General features: G+C 38.2%; 1 protein-coding gene across 1 annotated transcript in view; it reads left to right on the top strand.

Annotated features, from left to right (window-relative positions):
- TRPM6 (transient receptor potential cation channel subfamily M member 6) overlaps nucleotides 1-20,227 on the top strand; it is a 201,695-nt gene that overhangs the window by 8,197 nt on the left and 173,271 nt on the right. The window contains exon 3 of the mRNA XM_029202947.1: nucleotides 14,720-14,808. The gene's annotated coding sequence lies outside the window, so the exon portion shown is untranslated. The remainder of the gene's footprint in view (nucleotides 1-14,719; nucleotides 14,809-20,227) is intronic.

Below are 20,227 nucleotides of genomic sequence, written 5' to 3'. Positions count from 1 at the left end.
ATTATTGTATCTTCCAGATCACTTATGTGTTCTTCTATACCACTTAGTCTGCTATTCATTCCTTCTAATGTGTTTCAGCTATTTAATTATTCATTTCTGATTGGGTCTTTTTTACATTTTCTAGTTCTTTGTTAAAATATTCACTTTTTGCATTGATTTTTCCCCCTAATTCAGTTAACATCTTTATTACCAATGTTTTGAATTCTTTATCTGGTAAATTATTTATTTCTGTTTCATTATTTATGAGAAAACAAGAGGTGTTTTCTCTTGTTCTTCCAATTGAGAGTAGTTCCTCTGACTTTTCATTTTGCTTAACTTTCTCTGCCTCTAAGAACTTGGGTGAAGTAGTTACCTATTATGGTCTTGAAGGAATGTTCTTATGTGGGAGCATCCCTGTGCAGACTATATTTGTCGAGTGACTTTGGTGGAAGAGCTGGGTTTGACATGGATGCAAGTCATGTCTGTCCTCAGGGTTTCTTGGCAGCTATCACCTTGGTAGGTTGTGGGGCTAGAGATGGAGGGGCTAGAGCTGGTGCCAGCTGTGAGGCAGGACTTCCTTTCTGCTCAGTGGCTGTCATCACCCTCTTGGGAGCAGGGTCTGATCCCAAGTTGCTGAAGCCTTGAGGGTTGGGCCCAAGCTGACTCTGTTCCTTTTAAGTGTGATTTTTACCCCTTCCTACACTGGAGCCCTTGCCTCAGAGGGGAGTACAGGTGTGGCCCATGTGCAGACAGAGGTCTGATGTACTGCCTGTGCAGGCATCTGTGGCTCTGCTCAGATGCAGCCATCTGTGGCTCTGCTCAGGTGCAGCCTTCGGTGCAAGTCCCCTTTCTCCCTCACAGCTGATCACTGCACCATTGTAGACCGACTCCACATGGCTGGCAGGGCCCATGGACTTTCAGCATGTATCAGGAGGTCAGCTGTGGTAGAGCAGCCACCGTCAGAGATCTGTCTTCTGAGGTACTGCTTGAGTAAGCACCAACAGTGGCTGTCGCCACCCTACTCAGGCTCCACCCTGGGACCAGGTCACCTCTGTGTCCCATAGTTGAGTATTTTCCCCGGTTGTGGGCACCCCAGATCCAGTGCTGTGCCATGGCATGGAGTGAATGAGGCTGGAGTTTTCACTCAGCTTGGACTGGGGCACACAACAATGTGGTAATGGGAAACCTGGCAGCCACTAGAGCAGACCTCTCTGTGCTCTGCCTCATGAGCAAGCCAGTGCACACATCCTCCTCACAATCAGAGGCCAGTCTTCCCAGGGCCTTTCTGTTTGTCTCAGTGGTCCTCAAAGTAGTCCAGGCAGCTGTCTCCTTCACACAGAACCCCAGAATTGGGGCCCCAAATCTGGCTCAAACCACTCACTCATCAGTGAGGGTATCTGCCCATGTAATTTTCCTTTTTCTTTGAGTCCCCTCACAGGGACACAGGTCTCAAACCAATCACGTTTCTTCCCCTAGTACCTGATTATATGTGTATCTTTCTTACAGTCCTGGTTGTACAGGAGTTCTTCTGCCAATTTGAAGTTAGTTTTCAGTGATAACTGTTACACATATAGATATATATTTGATGTGTTCCTGGGGGGAGGTGAGGTCCACGTTCTCCTACTCTGCCATCTTGATCCCTCCCTCCAAATTTTCAATGCTTTTAAAGCAGCTATTAAAACTATGTTCCATAAAGAAAATGAACTTAATGAAAATATAGAATTTCTCAGAAGAGAAATATAAATGGTAAGAAAAGAAAGAAATGTACATTTTAGAAGAGAAAAATAAGATAACTGAAATAGAAGATTCAGTAAATATGCTAAGGAGCAGAATAGAGATGACAGAAGAAAGAATCAGTGAACTTGAAGATAAATCAATAGAGATTCTCCAGTCTGAAAAACAAGGAGAAAAAAGATTAAAAGAAATTAGCAGAGCCTCTGTGACCTGTATGTATCAAAACACATAATTTATTTGTGTCATCGTAGTCTCAGATATTATGAACAACTTTATTCCTGTAAGTTTCACAAATTTGATGAAATGGACCAAGTTATTCAAAGGCATAATCTACCAGCCTCAGTCAAGAGAAAATAGGTAACCTGAATATATCTATTTTAAAAAATTAAACTCCTAGTTAATTCTTTAAAACTCCAGACTTAACATGGTTTCACTGGGGAATCTACCAGACAGTTAAGGAAGAAATAATATAATCTCTTTCAGAAAAATAAAAGAGGAGAGAACACTTTCCAGTTCATTTTATGAGGCCAGTATTACCCTGCTACCAAATCCAAATCCAAATAATTACCAAAAAAAAAAAAATCAATAGATCAGTACCCCTCAAGAAGCTAAACACAAACATCCTCTAGAAAATATTCACAAATAAATCGAACAATATATTAAAATGATAAGGTACAAAAAGATAAAAATAGACATCCCCCTCTAATCTACTAGAATAGGTTGAATAGATAGAAATGGTGTTCTTTTTTTCTTACAATAAGCTAATTCTGGTTTTTGTGTGCCTATTTTGGTTTGGTTTTGTTTTTTAGTCCAAGATAGAGTGAGGCTGTAATCATTATTACTCCTGAATATTTTTTTTGGGTATTTCTAAGGCTTAATGAGTCTTTTGAACACCTGGACTTTAAAAAATAGTATTGCTTTTCATATAAGTAGCTCAATATTTTTAATCAACTCTTTAAAATATACTGGCTTGACCTTTAGATGAAAGGTGGTAGTTAGAATTACAAAGGGCATTATTATATAATTTTATAATGGTTATTAAAATTTGAAAATATTTTTATTTTTCTAATATGATAAGTTTTCTAACTTGAGCTTGTAAAACTGCAGGTGCAAAAGTGTGGGTGTATTCAATAATGTCTAATAGAATTCTAACTCTAGGCTTTACAGGCATCATTTGATCACTGTGTTTCATTGTTAAACAAGCAGCTGTAAAGTCTTGCAGGCAAAGATGTTAACCCAGTACATGACTCTCTAACTGTACATAGCTAAATCTATCATCTATAAATGATAAATCTATATTTAAAAAACATATATTCTTTTTCTGACTATATAAGTAATATGTGCTCATTTTGGAAATTCATGAAGGCATGAAGATACAGAAAAAATTAAAATCCTGTTTCCAGAGACAATCATGATTTTAGCTTGATTTTTCTTATATATATATATTTGAATTCACCATTATTGCTTTATTTAATCAAAGAAATTCAGGGACATGGCTGAATATACATTTAATTTTTTTCAAATTCACGTTGTTTTTAGAACACTCTTGAGTTGTTTTAACACACTCTTCTTTTTTTAAAATTAATTTTTATTGGAGTATAGTTGCTTTACAATGTTCTGTTACTTTCTGCCGTACAGCAAAGTGAATCAGCTATGCGTATACATATATCCCCTCTTTTTTGGATTTCCTTCTCATTTAGGTCACCACAGAGCATTGAGTAGAGTTCCCTGTGCTATACGGTAGCACATTAGTAATCTATTTTATATATAGTAGTGTATATATGTCAATGTCAATCTTCCAATTCATCTCCCCACTTTCCCCCCTTGGTATACATACATTTGTTTTCTACATCTGTTAACACACTCTTCTTTTGTGACCTTTCTGTGTGCTTGAAATTCCCAAGTATTTTAAAATTTAATGGCTTTGACTTTATTAAAATGAAGTATACTCATAGGAATTTAAGCAATGCAGGTAAATGCAAAGAAGAATGTAAAATGCCACCACTATCACTTAGAAGTAATGTTTGACAGCACTAAGTAAGCGTCATATCTAGCACCTCTTGATGGTTAGAGGAATTGATGGATGGAAATACATTGGTGGGTAGAGGAAAGATAGACAGAAGTAGATTTATAAAATGGCACCATGAAAAGTATTACATGCAGTTTTACTTGAATTTAATAGAAGAAATTGAAGTAAAACAGAAGAAATTGCTAAACATCAGGTAAATGTTTCATCACCGCTAAATATTTTAGCAAATAAAAGATTATCAAAAGTTAGAAAGGAAAGATAATGAAGAATTCTACATGACCTGCATGTTTCAATTTTATTTATTTATTTATTTACTTATTTAAAATTTTTTGACCTCACTATGCCACTTGCGGGATCCTAGTTCCCCAACTAGGGATAGAACTTGGGCCCCCTGCAGTGGAAGAGCAGAGTCCCAACCACTGGACCCCCAGGGAATTCCCTCAATTTTAGGTCACATTGATTGATTTTCTTTACTAAAAGACAAGGAAATTAATATTCTCATATTTTTTTCTATTTCCCTTCTTCTAACTTTTGTTACTTACATTATTTTTACTTTGTCAGCTTAAAAACATTTATTTTCCCTCTGTAATCATAATTCCATGTTTATTTACTTTTAGTTCTATACATAATTGCCATAGATGCTTGTTAACATATTTTTTACCATACCCCATTCATTCTAGAAGATTAAAAAAAGTTATTTCCTGGTTGGCTGATTTCACTGCTGTATAGTTTTTCTTTAAAGTTTATTTTTATATGTGTTGCTTTGCTTATTCAAGAGTGCCTATGCCCTATTCTTATATTTGTATTACATATTGGCTGGTATAAAATTTTTCATTTTTGATAGTCTTGAATTTATAATTAAGGAATTTTTTCAAGAAGAGTGCTCAATTTCTATAGTCCTTCAGCTCTTGCGTGGTGGACATTGTCTGCCCATTGCCTTTACATTTCAACAAAGTTTGACTGGCTACAATATTCTTAAGTCTCACTTTTTCCCTCTCAGAACCTTTTAGGCATTATTCTAAATAAAACACAAATAAAAGTAAACTCCTTAAAAGTGATAAATATCATGCTGAGTAATAAAATGCTGAAGCATTTTTTTAGTAAAATCAAGACAATATAAAAAGGTACACTACTATCCTCATTATTCAACATTGTTTTGGCAGGCCTACAAATACAGTAAGAAAATGAAATAAAAACAGTGAATTACTGAATCAATTTCTGAAAAAATTAAGAACAGCAAATAATGTCCATTATCACTATTTTATTTAAAAAATTTTCTGGAGATTCTAGCTAATGGTTCAGAAACTAAAATAATCAGCCAAACATGGAGAAGAAAAGAGAAAATGATCTCTATGTAGATTTTTAAAATATCATACCTAGAAAACTCAAATAGATATTTTATTAGGGATTGCTCTTAAATTTTATCCTTTGTTAATTAACATAGTCATATGTCTTTTATGTGGTTAGGCAGCAGCCATCTTGTAACAATGAAGTCAGAAATCACATACTAAACGTTGCACAGCAGAAATATTGAAGGGTTATGGTGGTCTAAGATCCTTGGACAGTTGCACCAGCCTTGGAGTTAGACTTCCCAACTTCTTCTTCTTTTCTTTCTTTCTTTTCTTTTTTTCTTTTGGCCACACAGCACAGCTTGCGGGATCTTAGTTCCCAGACCAAGGATTGAACTCAGGCCACAGCAGTGAAAGTTCTGAGTCCTAACCACTGGACTGCCAGGGAATTCCCCCAATCTTCTTCTGATTCATCATTTTTTTTTTTTTTTTCTGTTTTTGGCTGCGTTGGGTCGTAGTTGCAGCCAGCGGGGGCTACTCTTCGTAGAGGTGCATGGGCTTGTCACTGTGGTGGCTTCTCTTGTTGCAGAGCACGGGCTCTGGGCACTCGGGCTTCAGTAGCTGCAGCACGCAGGCTCAGTAGTTGCAGCACGCGGGCCCTAGAGCACACGGGCTTCCGTAGTTGCAGTGCTAGGGCTCTAGGCAGTAGCTGTGGTGCACGGGCTTAGTTGCTCCATGGCATGTGGGAACCCCTGTCCCCTGCATTGGCAGGCGGATTCTTAACCACTGCACCACCAGGGAAGTCCTGATTCATCAGTTTTTGTGTGACATTTTTCTGTTGAAAGCTTGTAGGAGTTTTTATTCATTGCCACTGTTGTAGAATTTCACAGCAGTTTGACTCTCATTTCATTCTTTGTGTTAGGTGCTCATTCAGTCTGGAAATTTAGGTTCTTGTATTCTAGGTAATTTTAAAAAAATCTATTCTTTGATAATATCCTTGACTCTGGATTTTCTCTTCTCTCTATCTTGGACTTCTCAAACTGGTCTATTAATTTTCTTAGCTTTTCCATCCTATTTTTTATATCATTGTCTTTTTGTCCTACTTCCTGGAAGATTTTTTTCAATTTTATCTTCCAACCATTCTGTACAGTTTTTTATTTCTCCTACCATACTTTTAATTTTTAAGAACTTTTGCTTGTTCTCAGACTATTCCCTTCAAAATAACAATCCTATTCTTGTTCATGGATGTAATATGATCGTAACTCGGTAAGTGTAGGAATGATTTCTTTTTTGAAAAGTTTTTCTCCTTTTACTCCTATTAAATATTTTTTTAAATATCCAGTAGCTCTTAGCTATGTGTTCATATTTAAGATTTGGATAGTAAAAAGCTTATTACGTGCTCTGTGCATGTGTGAAGCCTGTCAACTGGCACCTTCATTAGACAGTGGTACGGCTATGCCTTATTTTGAGGAACTCCTAATATTAATACTTTTAGGTCTTTTCTTCCAACTAGTCAGAGTTCCCAGGGAAGAATCTTCTAACCTCCTGTCTGGAAGGAAAATGCTGACTGAGTGTGCTCTGATTGGCAAGTAAAGAGAAGACTGATGGTCTAGACATTTATTACATGAAATTTTGATTAATTTCTCTTACCTTAATTTTGCTTTGTGTTTCCTAGTCTAAAGACTATTTTCTCTTTTTTAAAGGAAATGTTTTTATTGAAATGTAACATACAGAGAGTGCACACATAAATGTGGAACTCACTGAATTCGTACACAGTAAATACAGCTGTGTAAGCACCACACAGATCAAGAAATAAAACATAATCAGCACCTCAGATGCCTACTTTATGCATCTTCGGTCATTCTTGTCCCACCATCAAAGGTAACTAATATTTTAAATTCTATCACTCCAGGGAGTACCCTGGTGGCCTAGTGGTTAGGATTCCAGGCTTTCACTGCCATGGCCTGCGTTCAGTCCCTGGTTGAGGAAGTGAGAATCCTGCAAGCCACACGGCCCAGCAGAAAAAAAAAAAAAAATTCTACCACTCCAGATTAGTTTTTGCCCATCGTTAAACAAACATACACACAAATATATGTTATTTCCTTATTTGTTGGCTTCTTTTACTCAACATTATGTTACTTAGATTTATCCATACTATTACATGTAGCTGTTTATTTTCATGGCTTCAAAGAATTCCACTGTATGAATTTACCACAATTTATTTTTCCATTTTACTGTTGATGGACAATTGAGTTAGAATCAAAGAATTATGGTTCTATATTTCAAGCACTGTATTTTTTAAACTTTACTGAGGAATAATTGACAAGTATAATTGTATATATTTAAAGTGTACAACATCATGATTTGGTATACATATATATTGTAGAATGATTATCAAAGTAGTTAACATATATAGTTAACTATAGCACCTCATATAGTTAACATAGATAACTCTTTCGTGTGTGTGGTGAGAATACTTAAGATCTACCCTCAGCAAGTTTTAGATATGTAATATCATATTCATAACTGTAGTCACCATGCTGTACATTAGATCCTCATACTTCTTAGAACTGAAAACGTGTGCCCATTTAATCTATATCACCCATTTTCCTCTCCTCCCTAGTACCTGGCAACCATTTTATTCTGTTTCTGTGAAATTGGTCAAGTACTGTGTTAAATGCTTTATGGGTGTTATCTTATTTATCCTCATAATAATCCTAGAATTGGATACTATCACTCATACATTCATTCCTCATTCAATTAACAAATATTTATTAATATACCTATTATGTTCCAGGCAGTTTTCTAGGTATTGGGGAATCAACTAAAAGAAACAGAAATCTATGAATAGTTAAATGAAGCAGACTAGAATCTATACCTTTCTGGAGCTTACATTACACAGGGAAAATATTTGTTATACTAGATATGGATAAATGTTACTTAGAAAAATAGAGCAAGGAAGGGGATGTGAGGAAATGGTGATGAAGGAGAGATGTTTGCAGTTTTAGATAGTGGGCTGAGGAAGATATTAGTGAGAGAATGACCTTTGAGTCCAAGCTAAAGGAAGTGAAGGATCAAGCTGTCCAACTGCCTGGAGGAAAAGCATTCTAGGCAGAAGAAAAGATGAGAGCAAAAGCCTAGAGGAGGGAGCTTGTTGTGTTCTCAAAACAAGAAAAGCAGTGTGGCTGGAATAGATTGAGCAAGAAGGAGAGTGCAGGGAGATGCAGTCAGGTGGGCAAAGGGTGGGGGTGAGATCATGTAGGCCTTGCAGGCCATTGTGAGGACTTTCTTTTTGCCTGAGAAGGAAGACATTGGAATCTTGATCAGAGGAGTGACATGATCAGACTTACATATAACAAAATCGTTCTGCTTTATTGAGAATAGACTGAATGGGACAAGAGTGAGGGCAGGGTGGCCTTTTATTAGCTATTAGTCTTCCCATGTGATAGATGAGGAGAATGTAACTTGGACATGACCAAGGTCATAAACCTTCAGCCACATCACCTGGGACCTAGAAATGCAGTCTCAGGCCTCACTCCAGACCAGTTGAATCTCAATCTGCATTTTAGGAAGAGCCCCAGGTGATTCATGTGCACACTGAAGTTTGAGGTACCCTCATTTAAACTATGAAATACTGTTGTTGAAGCTTATTGATCAGGGGAAGGATACTACTGAAGTGATGCTCTGTGGAAATTTTATTTGGTAGCAAAGAGATAGAGAAGAGAGAAGGATACCAGCCAGGAGGAAATTACAATAACCCCAATTACCCAGAAGTTTGGGGCTGAATGGCTGAAGTAGGATAATGACAGTAGGAGTAAAAAATAATTTAAAAAAAGAAAGAATGGAGGCAAGAGTTTTTTTGTTTTTGTCTTTGGCTGAGCAGCTTGCGAGATCTTAGATTTTAGTTCCCTGACCAGGGATTGAACCTGGGCCACAGCAGTGAAAGCGCCAAGTCCTAACCGCTGGACTGCCAGGGAATTCCGGAGTTTTGTTTTGTTTTCCTGTTATTTATATCCCTTTATTTGTCTTTATATCTCTTTTCTTTTCCCACCCTTATAATCAAGCTTCTATCATCACCATTCTCCTAAAAATACACTCCTGTATGACACCAATGGATGGTTTTGCAAATCTAGTGATCCTCTATCATTCTTCATGTTCCTTGGCATCTTTGTGCCAAGATATGCTATTAATTATTTCATCTTGAAATTCCCATGTCCTTAATTCTTCATAACCATTCTCTTCCTAGGCTACAATGTATGTTGTCCTTCAGTACTCATTCTTTCCCCACATACCCCCATACACTTATTCATACCTATACTTGTCTTTGTTTATGTTCTCCGATCTTAAGCATTGCCCTTCTTGTTTAAGACTAATACTTCCCTCCAAATCCTTGATCCCCTCCTTCTCATCTCCTCCTTTGACTTTTTTTTTTTTGTCTCCAGCATCTTCAGTTTTTCCCTCTCCCTCCCAAGAGTTTTTTGTTTTGTTTTGTTGGCCGCGCCATGCACAGCATGGGGGATCTTAGCTCCCTGACCAAGGATCGAACCCATGCTCCCTGCAGTGGGAACATGGAGCCCTAACCACTGGCCCGCCAGGGAATTCCCCCAAGAGGTTTTTTTTTTAATATTCATTTTATTTATATCATTTATTTTTATTTGTTTATTTTGGCTGCGCTGGGTCTTAGTTGTGGCACGTGGGATCTTCCTTGTGGCATGCAGGATCTTTTAGTTGCAGCATACGGACTTCTCTTAGTTGTGGCCTGTGGGCTTCTTAGTTGTGGCATGCATGTGGGATCTTAGTTCCCCGACCAGGGATCAAACCTGGGTCCCCTGCATTGGGAACGTGGAGTCTTACCCCGTGGACCACCAGGGAAGTCCATCCCCCAAGAGTTTTTTTAATGAAGGAAAAAAAACCCCATAAAACTCAGGCAATGATTAGATATACTAGTGAGTGCGAAAGGACCCTGAGACAGAGAAAGAGTTAGATAAAACATGACACTGAAGTTTCAGACCTTGGTAAGAGAGACAGTAATGAACCATTGCTAGAATTAGAGAAGTAAGAATGGGAATTGTGAGAATGAGTGCAAGGCCAGTTTAGTATTGTTGAACTGAACTTGGCAGCGGCTGCAAATGTTCAGCAGGTAGTCAGGAAATCTCAAGCTGGAGAAGACTTGGGGCTGAAGTACTAGACTTCAGAGTCATTTGCCTGGAGGTGCCCATTGAAGCAAAAGGAGTAATTGAGATATTGAGGGAGAAGAACGAAAGAAGACTCTGGCCACTTACCTAGGACCACTGCCCCTTTAAAACTATAGAAAGGGTAGGAGGCAGAAGAAGGGCAGTCAGAGACAGGGGAAGAGAGTGTACCATCTCTCAAACCAAGGGTGGGGAAAGGGGTTTCTATTTGGCCAGGTGCCATGGTGGTTAGGAGAAATCAAAGAAGATGGATCTTAGCAGAAGTCAAATCAAATTATTGATGTATTTCAAAGAATTATTTTCGAGGACTCAAAGCCAGAGGCTTATAGAGAGTCGTCAGGAAACATGATCCTTACCCTCAGAGATGTCCCAACCACCAGAAAGGTAGACAAGATAACCCCACTAAGTAATTATCTGAGGGCATGCACTTGTTGACAACTGCATACTTACATGTATATGATTCATATTAGTTTTAGGGTGGGTAAGCCATCAACATTTTATATAGATAATACATATGGTTCTGGGATTTGCAAAGCTCTAAGTGAAAGTCAAATTTGAGACAAGATATATTCCTTTTTGGTCTTTTTGCAAAGGCTCAGTAGAATTTTCTTTGTCACATTTTTTTCTGACCTGTATGCAATTTTGCTATGGATCTTATTTTTTTAATTGCGGGTCACTTAGTGTAAGAGACCTTTTTTTTTTCGCTCATCTTTGCTGCTTATCAAGTGTTAATCCAGCTATGACTCCATTGTCATAGAGTACTAATGGCTCTATGAAACAATCAGCCTTGTGCAAATGACCATCAAGTGGCCGAGAACTATGACCTCCTTGGGCCAAATGTCACTTAGTGATGCCAAGTCAAAATAATGCTTCAAGCTGCCTTTGCAGTTGGAAACGTCACTCACGTGTTTCATTATATCAGAATCATAGTCAATAGATTTTATTTACTCTAATATTTGACAGTGTTCTGGTCAATGGCTTCTAAAGATTAAATATACCCAAATACATCTTAAAAAAAAAAACCCTGAAAATGTCACTGAAAATATGAAAGAAGCATGAATATTAAAGTGTTCACAATTCTACCTTTTTCTGTGAAGCCAGAAAAGTGTTTATTATTGTCTACTCCATCCCCTTGCAGTGGTGAGGACTCTAGACTGGCTCACTTATGCTTGAGGGGCTGTGTGTGTGTGTGTGTGTGTGTGTGTGTGTGTGTGCGCGTGTGTGTGCGTGCACGTGTGTGTGCATGCTAATATGACACTGTGCAGAATGAATTGGACATAGACTCTGGAGGATAAGACACCAGGTAGGCAGCAAGTGTAGTGGTTCAGAAATGAAGATGTAAAGGTTTATACCAAATGAGAATAAAATGAGAAGATTATAGATAAAACATTGTAATGAAAATTAGAGAGTTCTGGCATACTGCTTTATAAATTACACTACTTTGAGCCTGAGAAGGATTGGTCTGTTAAATAGGAATAATTATAGTGCCTACCATATAAAATAAGAAAATGAATGTAAAGCAAGCACCCAGCGTTTAATGGGTACTCAATAAATGATGGTGGTTGGGTTCCTCACACACGCTCTCTCCTCCAAAGCATTTGTTGGGGAGGAATGTACTTCTCTCCTTTGGAAGGAATTTTGAGGGGATAGAAGTTGATAAACCTGATGGCATCTTTCTAGAAAGGGTGGGAAAATATAGGAGAAGGAGCGGTCTCTACCATCCTGCAGAGACTGAGTTACCACAGTGATCTGTGAGTCGCCCAGTAGCTATGAGGGTAGATGGAGCAGTGTATGTTCTTCCAGTCTGAGATATTTCCTGCTTGAGTTCAGTTTCCAGCTCTAGGCTTCATTCCCTGTCCCAGTGTCCTGCCTTCCCTGTTTCTTTTGAACCCAGATGGGATTCCTTCTCTCTGCTCAAATGTCAGATATGAAGAGTTACATTACTCAGGGACTTCTCTGCAACTCAGCACCAGCTCCCCAGTCTGGGTGAGGATGAAATCATCTCAGGTAGGACTCAAGTAGCATCTTAGGATGATGCCTAATGCTGGCATTAGCGTTATTGCACCTATATCAAATTAAAGCATGAAGAGGGATATTTGCTTTGACCACGTAAAAGTAATGCTGGTTTCAGGTGCTTGCATTTTCTTATCATTTAGGTCTAGTTAACTTTGTAATATCATGAGTATGGCTATCATTAACTGACTCTCAGAGTCAAAGGAACATGAACTGTGATCATCTGTTCATGTGTGTTTATTATGCTTTAATTATAGTAACCTCGTAATATAATAAAAATAGGTAGTGATATTGTATGTCACTCAAAATAGCTAATATTGGGCTTTGCCATATTATGGAGGTAACATAATCCTTCCCTGAAAGTTTCTTTTTTTATATATATAAATTTGTTTATTTATTATTTTTTAATTTTTGGCTGCGTTGGGTCTTTTTTGCTGTGCACGGACTTTCTCTAGTTGGGGTGAGCGGGGGCTACTCTTCGTTGCGGTGCGCTGGCACCGCACCGCAGTGGCTTCTCTTGTTGCGGAGCATGGGCTCTAGGCATGCAGGCTTCAGTAGTTGCAGCACATGGGCTCAGTAGTTGCGGTGCACGGGCTCTAGGGCACACGGGCTTCAGTAGTTGTGGCACATGGGTTCAGTAGTTGTGGCTAGCGGGCTCTAGAGCACAGGCTCAGTAGCTGTGGCGCATGGGCTTAGCTGCTCCATGGCATGTGGGATCTTCCTGGACCAGGGATCGAACCCATGTCCCCTGCATTGGCAGGCGGATTCTTAACCACTGTGCCACCAGGGAAGTCCCTAATCCTTTTTATATATTGTTGGATTTGATTTGCTAATATTTAGATGAGTTTTTTTGCATCTGTGTTTACCAGAGATATTGGCCTGTAATTTTCTTTTTTTTGTAGTGTCTTTGTCTGGTTTTGGTATCAGGGTAATGGTAGCCTCATAGAATGAATCTGAGCATATTCCGTCCTCTTCAGTTTTTTTGGTATAGTTTGAAAAAGATAGATATTAGCTCTTATTTATGTGTTTGGTAGAATTTCCCTGTGGTGCTATCTGGTCCTGGACTTTAGTTTGCTGGGAGGTTTTTGATTACTAACTCAGTTTCACTACTAGTGATTGTTCTGTTCAGATTGCCTATTTCTTCCTGATTCAGTCTTGGAAGATTGTATGTTTCTAGAAATTTATCCATTTCTTCTAGGTTGTCTAGCTTGTTGGTATATAACTGATGGTAGTATTCTCTTATGATTTTTTTTTTAATCTCTGTGATGTTAGTTATAATTTCACCTCTTTCTTATTTTGGTCCTCTCTCTTTTGAGACTACATATTTTTAATGTTTCTCTGAGGTGGTGTTTCTTGCCCTTTTCTATGTGTGTTATTGACTCATTCAGTTAAGGATCTGATGAATCCTAACCACGTTTTCCCCAGAAAAATGCACACAATTGTAAATTTTACACATAGTTCAGGGTGTTCCCAGAACCTCTGGTTCCCTTAAAATCTAGGTTAAGAACTTCAGTTCTGGAAGATTTGTTTTTGTTGTTGTTTGTTTGTTTTTGCTTTTTGTTTTTTTCGTATGCTTGTGGACACTATTCTTTTGTACAACTGAATAATAATGACAAATGATTATTCAGTGCTCATTATGATCCAGGCACTGTTATAATGATAAACAACTAAGATGGCTTAAAGCTTGGTGCGGGGGGTGGGGAGGAGGCATTTTCCTTCAACTTCCTAGCTGTTTCTTGTGGCCCAGCAAAATAAAGTGAAGGTGTGGTAGTTAGGACTGTAAAGTGCGCAGCATGCAGGCATGCAAAGAATATTTGAAACTCAGAGTGCCTGTTATTTTTCAGAGACAAAAACAGTATAAAGGTGCAAAGGGAAAAACTAGTTGAATTTGTTTGGAATTGTTTTATAGCATTGAAACAGTTCAAACCTGCTTTCTTTGGTGGTGATGCAACTGAGTTCCTAAAAGGAACTTGACAATTCATGGAAAATACCTCAGGCAGGGTGATATGAACTCTTGAGTCATCAATCTACTCCTGAATCAGCAACCTAAGGCTATGAGAAGAATGAAGTTTATAGTGTAATAAACACAACTGACAACTAGTTCTTAAACTCTTTACTCAGCACTGTATTTGAAACCCAGTTTCAACTTTCCTTGGCCATTTGACCTGAAATGCACCATTTACTACTCCCTGTTGTTGGAGTGAAAGCCCTCCTTAGAGAAGCCATGCATTTGCAATATCATCTCAGGCTCCTATTCACAAATACTGCACAGAAGTTTATCTAAATAAATCTCCTCCATTTCTTTCTCATATTTAGATGAGATTTTTCTTTTCTTCTACAAATATTTATGAAGGACTCATCAGGTAGTAGATGCTATTCACGACAATCATTTTAAAGAACAGAAGATCCTTTGATGGCTATCTAATGCCTCCAAATTATGTACACCTATTAACTCCTCATTTTTTCATGCCCCTGTTTTCCAGATGAGTTGAAAACTGGCAGTTCAAAAGGACACTGAAGCTTTAGACACAAGCATGGCTGGGAAGAGAAACAAGGCTGAGAGAACACAGAGGTATTGCTAATGTTACTTATAAAACTTTGGAATTTAAAGAAAAAGGATCTAAGTGATGATCTTTCCTTTAAGGGGGTGGTAAAAAAATGAAAAATAAAATGTTTGATAATAATAGTTTTAATAAAATAACCACTAACGAAGTTGGCAGAGGTTTTAAATACATTTTTATTTAAAATAACTAAATGGCAGCTCAGGAGGACAGTGTATTCACAGCACACATTCCCAGGATTGATACGGTTCCCTCAGCCAGTTTCCTGCAGCTGGAGAGCTCAAGCAGATGACGACAACATGAGTGTTAATCATTTCCCGACCAGGCAATCTTAGTCACAAGTTCACTAGAAGTGAAATCAGCCCCTTGGGTTTAGAAGCAGCTAAAAAACTTTTTTTTCTCAGTTCACTTTGCAGTTTCTCCCTTTCAGGTTAAGCACATGGAAATTCGTTTGGCAATTCTTTTTACATCACAATTTCCATTAGTTGCTCCCACAAATTGGGGTTTATCTGATTGTGTGGTAGATGGGAACCTCAGGATAAAATTCAATGGCTGAAGGCTGAGTGAAGTTTACCCTGGCTGTGGTTATGAAGAGGGTAAGTGACTGGACCTCTTTGGGTTTATTTTCTCTTATGCTAGATTTTATACACCATAAAATGCAAAAGGCGTAATCTTGCATTTATAGTTAACCATTTAGATGTGTTTGGAGGTTGTTTTTAAGTGATCACAGGCCAAAACCAAGAATTTAAAACATACATTAGGTATACATGCCAAACAAAATTGTTTCATTTTCCTCCTAAAAAAAATCATTTCTATTAATTATACAGTTTATTTAGTTAATTGAACTGTTATTGAAATGTCTTTCTGCATTAATGGAATGTTGGACTGTTCAGTAAATAGACTGGAAACAATTTTTTGTGAACAAAAAGACATAAATAATTTTGATTATTGGAAATAGCCAAGGTGGAACTGGATGGAACATCTGGCGGCAGACTTCAAAGGTCAAATAATTCTAATAGAAATATATTAGCTGTCTGTTTTTATTTAGCAAGATGATTTTTTTCTTGTTTCTTGAAATCTATTTGAAGTAGTCATAACAATTTTATAAATTAAACCTATAATGATATTTCAATTATTGTCTTTCTGGAAAAGGAAAATGATATTTGGGTATAATAGAAGTGCTTTCATTAGAAGAGTACTGGGCAAGACTCTGTTCTTGCCCATTTCAATTGTGGTGACCTTTTATTTCAAGAAAAATACAGAATTTCTCGTTTTGAGGCCTAGAATAGTCCTGGGCACATAGAACACTTTATGGAATTAGCTATTGATTATTTATTTTTAAGTCTGCACTTACATTAATGGATTTTAGAAGATATCTTCTAGTCACTTGTGTAAAACTTTATTCAGTACTCAATATGTCAATGACGAATTAAAAAGGAAATAGAAGATGGTCTTTATCTGAAAGGAATTTAATTCACCTCTTTCCCAGTATGAACGAAACCTTTCCATTTTGGAGAACTGTAATTAATACTTTTCTTCTGAGTGTTTGAAAAATTATGGAAAATGCCACCTGTTTTTTACAACAACATTGCTCATCATTGTGAAAACCTGGAAAGAACTAAATGTTAATGAACAGAACAGCGGTTAAAGACAATGGCATACTGCATAACCTGTAAAAAAGAATGAGGTGAATCTATATTTATTAACATGAAGGCAGTCCAAATAATATTTCTAAGTTATTTTTTTAAAAAGCAAGTTTCAAAAAAAATAGTGAGTTAGTAGGTATAGTGTACAGTATTCTCATTTTTTGGTAAAAACAGATAAACCAGTATCTATATTTACAATGTCTGTATGTGTATTTACCGAATCATTTAGAGTCGCCATTTTTGGGGATTGAATGAGAAAGTCTATTTTCTACCTTGTAGATATTAGAATGTAACTGGTAGGGACTTTTTAAATTTAATTCTAAAACCTCAGTGTTTATAATAGTGTCTGGCACGTAACAGGCACGTGACAGTGTCGAATAAATGAATGAAGAGATTTACGTAATATTTAAATTTTTAAAAAATTAGCACAGTTGATTTTCAAGCAGATAAAATCCACAAAATGAGTTATTGTTTTAATTAAAAAAATATTTAGAACAACTTTCAAAGCCTCTACTCTCTCTTCCCTTCATGTTACTTCCTCTTCTTTTCTACTTTTTGTAACACTTTCCTTCCCTTTTCTAGCTAATTTGGGTTCAAAGGGAAATGAAAATGTCGTGGTTCCTGTGCTTATTTAAGATTTTCTGCCGAGGCATCTTACTTTGCGTTTGACATCCATCTTCAGGAATCCGTGCATCTAACATCCCAGATTGCTGCTTAGCTTTTTATGTGCATGCCATCTTTCCAATTTGATGGCAAACCCTGGAGAATACAGACGCTGTCTTATGATCCTTTCTGTCCTCAATACCTAGCACAGGGCCTCACACACAGTAGGATGGCATTGTTGTTGAGTATTCTTCCCACAAAATTTTGTGCAGTTCTTAATGATGGCATACTACTATAATCCCTCCTCCTAGGCTGAGCGTCGTATACAATAGGCACTCAGTACATTTATTGAACGAATGGTTGGTGATCGACTCTGGCACGTAATCTCTGTGTGTATGGCTGGTAAATTGGGTTCTGAGGGAGATGAGAGGAGACTGTATCAGTTTGGGATTCTTTTGGTTGCCAGTGATAGAATATCTGACTAAAATTGGCAGAAGCAGAAGCGGAAGCAAAGGCGATTTATTGGCTCATATAGCAGTTTGATGGTGCACCTGGCTTGAGAAATAGCTAGACACTGTGGCACAAAGTGATATCTTTCTCTTTGTCTGTCTTGTCTCTCTTTCTCTTATTCTGTTCTCAGACAGGCTTTCTCTTTGAGGTTATAAAATAGCTGCCAGAATCTCCAAGAACCATATTCTTTCAGGTTCCAATCCAGCAGAGAAAAAGCGAGTGTCTTTCAGCAATCCTAGAAAACTAAACCGTGACAGTTGCTCAGAGTGGACCAACAGTAACTGAAACCAGGATGTTAGTGTACTGGCTTCATGAGCTTCTAGGGGCCAGGAATAAAGCCTCAAGCAGGCCAAGCAAACTGAGAGTGGGGAGAGGAGGATCCCCAGATAAAAATCAAGGTTGTTGCCGCAAGAAAGGGGAATGGATTCCTGATAATTAAACAACAAATGTCAAATGCAAGGTAAGAGAATTACTTGATACTCTTTTTTCCTCTTTCCTTAACATAAATATAGCCAAATATGAGTAAGTAATCGCTGGGAGAACTCAATCAATTCTAACTCTATAAGGGTGTGCGTACAGGTACTACCTGTTAAAGAGAAGGCAGTTGGAAAGATGGAAGAAGAGAGCTTCTGAATTGATTGAACCCAGAGTCCTGTCTGGAGCAGTGACTCTCAAATTTGCTCTATACTGAAATTATCTGTGGGTAATTCTGATGCTCAGGCCACTCTTTATAAGACTTGTATCAGAATACCTAGTGTTGGGACTCAACCATTGGTACTTTTAGGCTCCCAGGTGTATTGTGTTATATGCAATTTGGAGACCCAGTGGTCAAGAGGGATATCAGGGAGGATTTAGAATAGTTTTAAAGGCACCTGAAACTGTAGATCCTCCATAAATATCTGATGACTTGATTTAAAAGAGGAAAAGAACATAACTGGGCAAAGATGTGGGGGGGGCATATTTGTGAACTGTCTACTCTTTGTAAGCATTGTGTTCAGTTCTCAATATACATTTCGCACTTGATCTTCATAATCAGGATTAAAAAAAAAAACCAACTCCATTTACCGTGAGGAAATAAAGGTTCAATAATGCTAAAGTAACTTGGCAAAAGGTCAATCAATAAATAAAGCAGGTCTTTTGAGCTCCAAATTATATACTCTTTCACAGTACCACAATTACAGGTGTCAGACATGAGTTTAAGGGGGAACTCAGCTGTTGGGTGTAGCAAGTAAATTTACCTGACTAAAGAACAGAGTATGGACTAGGCATGAAGGCGGTCCTGAAAAATTGACAGAAGTGACATCATCTACAGCAGCAGTCCCCAGCCTTTTTGACACCAGGGACCGGATTCATGGAAGACAATTCTTCCACAGGTGGGGGATGGTTCAGGCGGCAATGCGAGCGACAGGGAGCGACGGGGAGCGGCAGATGAAGCTTCACTTGCTTGCTCGCCAGCTGCTCACCTCCTGCTGTGCGGCCCCGCTCCTAACAGGCCGTGGTCCCGTACCAGTGCACAGCTCTGGGGTTGGAGACCCCTGATCTACAGCACAGGGTGGCAAACAAGGGCCTGTGTGCCAAATCCAGACCACCACCTGTTTTTATAAATAATATTTTATTGGAACCAGCCACATTCATTTGTTTACATATTGCCTATGGCTGCTTTTGCACAACCATAGCAGAGCTGAGTAGCTGTGACAGACACTATATGGCTTATAAAGCCTAAAATATTTACTAGCTAGCACTTTACAGAAAAAGTTTGCCGACCTTTGACCTAGAGTTTACGTTTTTATGTAATAAGCAGTTCTGAGAAGGGATGAGATTGCCATTATCAATCCAAGACTGATGATAAGGCTTGTGGCCGTATGAGTAGGATTCTCCAAGCGTCTTCACATTCATTCATTCAGTAAACATTTATTGAGCATCTACAAAGTGCGGGACACTCTGAGCTCAGTTGAAATGCAGCGCAATACATTCTACGGTGAAAAATAGGATTCCAACATATGATAGCTTCTCTCTCTGCTTCTAGTCTACATGAGGGCAGGGTTTGGTTCTGTTTTTGCTCATTACTGTGGGTTCAGCCTAGAAGGCAGTAGGGGGTCACTAAATATTTGATGAATAAAATAATGATCAACTAATGTGGTAGAGGCAAGCATAGGATGCTGGGGAAACACACCTAACCCAAACTCTGATGGAATGAGGTCAAGTTATGAAGTTGAAGAAGTGGAAGAAGTGAAGGAAAAAAGGCAGCAAGTCGGGGAGGGAGGGGAGCAATGAAGGGGTTGTAGTAGTTCACTGGACCGATCTTGGACAAGGTCTGTCTTTGTGGGACTGGACAGAAAGAGAGCTATGATCCTGAGCAGTATTTGGTGAAAGATTTCATGTGATAATATAACACAGAAAAATCTATTCAGTTCTCAAATCAAAAAACCTCCAGAAGCTTCCTGCTACCTACAGTATAAAATCAAGATTACTAGGTTAGACCTTCAAGTCCTCTGTAATTTGTTCTCTGCTGGCTTAATCTTTTTTATAAATTTATTTATTTATTTATTTTTGGCTATGTTAGGTCTTCGGTGCTGTGTGCAGGCTTTCTCTAGTTGTGGTGAGCTGGGGCTACTCTTTGTTGTGGTGCGTGGGCTTCTCATTGTCGTGGCTTCTCTTGTTGCAGAGCACG

The sequence above is a fragment of the Monodon monoceros genome, unplaced genomic scaffold (genome assembly GCF_005190385.1).
Source record: "Monodon monoceros isolate NGI ecotype Baffin Bay Population unplaced genomic scaffold, NGI_Narwhal_1 Super_Scaffold_5, whole genome shotgun sequence".
Classification (NCBI taxonomy): domain Eukaryota; kingdom Metazoa; phylum Chordata; class Mammalia; order Artiodactyla; family Monodontidae; genus Monodon; species Monodon monoceros.
Note: the sequence above shows the minus strand (reverse complement) of the source record. Positions and strands in the feature narration are given on the sequence as shown.